Source organism: Priapulus caudatus, unplaced genomic scaffold, assembly GCF_000485595.1.
Source record: "Priapulus caudatus unplaced genomic scaffold, Priapulus_caudatus-5.0.1 Scaffold58, whole genome shotgun sequence".
NCBI lineage: Eukaryota > Metazoa > Priapulida > Priapulimorpha > Priapulimorphida > Priapulidae > Priapulus > Priapulus caudatus.
Window position 1 is genome coordinate 850,590 of NW_014577119.1, and position 3,888 is coordinate 854,477.

Sequence of the window (3,888 nt, forward strand, 5' to 3'; positions counted from 1 at the left end):
TGTGCATGCATGCACATGAGAGAAGTAAGATAGGACCACGATTTTCTGGAGCATTTAATCATATTATTGTTATTTGGTTAATGATGGCAAACTCAAGATATTTGTCTTTCCCAATCTGCAAAATCATGAATCTATTTTCACCCAAATTTAGAATGTACATTCCATTTTCTGTTCTTAATAAGTCTTCGTTGTCAACGCAGTGTGAATAAGAAAAAACATATTGTTTTTATGTCACTCCTGAATCTGAAGGTATTGGATTTTTACGCCAATGTAAAAATTTTGTTAGCCCCAAGCTCCTATATTACAATTAAACGAAGTAAAATGGCATTCCCACATGTACGCTAAAGAAAAACACTATATATTCTATTTATTTAGATCAATATGAAATTCTTTAGAAATCTGATTTTGAATTAGTGGCACCCGAAGTATAAAGCCATGTATAAATATAGTTCACCAACCCGTCGTCAATAGACTATAAATTGGGAGTTATATATCTGTAGAATGACTGATATATATGCCATTATTGATGTATACGTAATTTCTTCTCATTGCGTATGTTGTATTCTGTTTTAAAAAGTAGCATTAATAGACCATCATATATTGCGAGGCAGTCAACAACAATTGTCTATCCCTGGGAGGGAAGGGTTTTTCTCGTGTTGTTAGTCCCTGTGACTCGAGTTGACATCTAGTCCTTTGCAAAATCTGCAATTTGGTATGGGTTGGAAAGAAAAGTGTGATTGTTGAGAGTGCGTGCGTGCGTTGCGGGAATAGCGTGTGAGTGATCCTATGCTAACTTCTCATAAAGCGAGATTCCGACAGTCGTTTTTTGTTTGTTCATAGATTGTAGTTTACATCTTGTTTATAAGTTGGAATGTATCCTCCCCGTGAAATTGTATTTAGCGCCCTGCGTCAGTAAAGCACGGCAAAAAGAAACTATTTAAATACTATACTATACTATAGCTGGACCAAAGATTTAAATTGTTGTATTTGTTTCGGTTTGAAGTTTTTTAATCATCTTAAACTAAAATGGACCAAAAGATATAGAACTTTTTCGTAGCTCGTTATATAATATTTAATTATAGCTAGGGCGTGCAATACATTTTAATATATACATGTATGTGTAATTTACTTGTAACAAAATTCATTGAAACGTCAACTGCCACAATGTGCCCAGTCGTGCAATAGAATTCTAGCAAGAGATTCCTTTTGTGGCAGCTACATGACACATGTTAGCATAAATATTCTTGAGTGTTAGTGTATAGATGATTCTGTGTTTTATCTACAAGTCACGTTTACTATCGTGTGTGATATTGCAGGTATATAACTAAATAATGACCAATTTTTACAAACAAAATCTCAAACATATTTTAATGTATTTTTCTCTCAAAACTGGGGCTGGATTGCCGATTCGTAACATAAGCTTCCGTTTCACGCGACATCAGATAATTAGTTGTAATTATAATTGAAAGAGGCAGAACTTCGGCATTCAGCGGTTCCTTAAGTACAAGGTACACGTGAACTGTGCAACCCTGCTCTACAACGTGAAGTATAATGCTTGCAAAAACCTCTTTCTTATTAATTATTAAACTACAAACTAATTTAATTTATGGACCGTGTGTGCGGACAAAGTGTTTTATTGGCAGGCACTATGTGCTGAGACTTAAAACGGCCTGGTCAAGCATCCGTGGGCGGGGTTTGACCCAAACCGAGATTGGCTGAGATGCACTTGAAAGCCAAATGCCAACACGCCGTGTGGGTATTGTCGCGGTTGGACACACGCAATGCTAGTGCTAGATTTAAGAATGGCTTCGATCCGTAGACTATGTTTCAAACGTGTACTATGTAGACGGCCCGACCTGGCCGGTTGAGAGTACGGGTAAAGAACAGCAACAGAGCTGGCCTATCACGTGCACGCACGGTGTGGTGAGCACGTGTCGGTGATTGGCAGTTGCCGTGGGCATGTCTCGACGGAAAACGTTTAAATTCTGTTTTTGACGCCTATAGGACGCGCGCACATTACCCAAAAATCTTTGTGGGGCATTTCGAGCCGTGCCCCAGCTTCGTGGCTACTCAAAAAACCCTCGTGCTATGAACAGAACTCTCGGTGGACGATTTCCAAATCGTTATCCCCTATACCCTAAAGGGACTCGATAACGTGTTCAGAATAGTGCAGGTTAGTTGTATTGGCGGCCGCTATGCGGCGTTTTCGTGCTGGTGCACGAGGAGGGCTGCATGACGTCTAGCACTAGCAGCTGTGTGTCCAACACGAACAGTACCCACACGCAGTGTTGGCATTGGCTTTCAAGTGCATCTCAGCCAATCTCGGTTTGGGTCAAAACCCCGCCCACAGATGCTTGACAGGCCGTTTTAGGTCATAACACTTTGTCCGCACACACGGTCCATAAATAATAGTTTGTAGTTAATAATTAATAATAAAGAGGTTTTTGCAAGCATTATAACTTCACGTGTAGCAGGGTGCACAGTCACGTGTACCTGTACTTATGGAACCCTGAATGCCAAGTTCTGCCTCTTTCAATTTTATAATTAAACTAATTATCTGATGTCGCGTAAAACGGAAGCTATGGTAACGATCGGACAATTGAGAGAAAAATACATAAAATATGTTGAGATTTTGTTTGTAAAAATTGGTCCATTATTAATTATAATACTGCAATATCACACACGATAGTAAACGTGACTGTAGTAAAACACAAATCATCTATACACTAACATCAAGAATATTTATGCTAACATGTGCTGTAGCTGCACAAAAAGGAATCTCTTCTAGATCTATTGCACGACTGGGCACATGTGGCAGTCGACGTTCAATGCAATTTGTACAAGTAAAATGACACATACATGTATACATTAAAATGTAAGCACGCTCAGCTAGAAATAAAATATTACATAACGAGTAGAAAAAGTTCTATATCTTTGGTCCATTTAGTTTAGATGATAAAAACTTCAACCGAAACAAATACAACAATTTAAATCTTTGGTCCAGCTATAGTATATATAGTAGTAATATAGTTTCTTCTTGCCGTGCTTACTGACGCAGGGCAAATACAATTCACGGGGGCATACTTCCACTTATAAACAAATGTAAACTACAATCTAGAACAAACAAAAACGACTGTCGGAATCTCGCTTTATGAGAGTAGCATGGGTCACTCACACGCATTCACGCACGCACGCACGCACGCACAATCACACTTCTTTCCAACCCATACCAAATTGCAGATTCTGCAAAGGACTAGACGTCAACTCGAGTCAACAGGGACTAACAACACGAGAAACCCTTCGCTCAGACTAGACAATGTTGTTGACTGCTGCTTATGATGGCTCTATTAATGCTCTTTTAAAAAACAGATCACAACATACAATGGAAAAATACGTATACATCAATAATACATATATATCATCATTCTACAGATATATAACTCCCAATTTATATGCCTATATGACACGGGTGTGAACTATATTTATACATGGCTTTTATTCAGGTGCTACTATCAAAACAGATTTCTAAAGAATTTCATATTTGATACTAAATAAATAAATATATATAGTTTTCTTTACGTACATTTGGAATGCCATTATACTTCGTTTGTAATATAAGGAGCTAGGGCTAACAAATTGTACATTGGCTAAAAATACCAATACCTTCAGATTCATGAGTGAATAAAAACAAATGTTTTTTCTTATTCACACTCGTTGACACGAATGACTTATTAAAAAACAGAAACGGAATGTACCATCTAAATTTGGGTGAAAATAGATTCAGTTTGCAGATTGGAAAGACAAATATCTTGAGTTTGCTATCATTAACCAAATAACAATAATATGATTAAATTGCTCAAGGAAAATCTGGTCCTATCTTTACTTCTC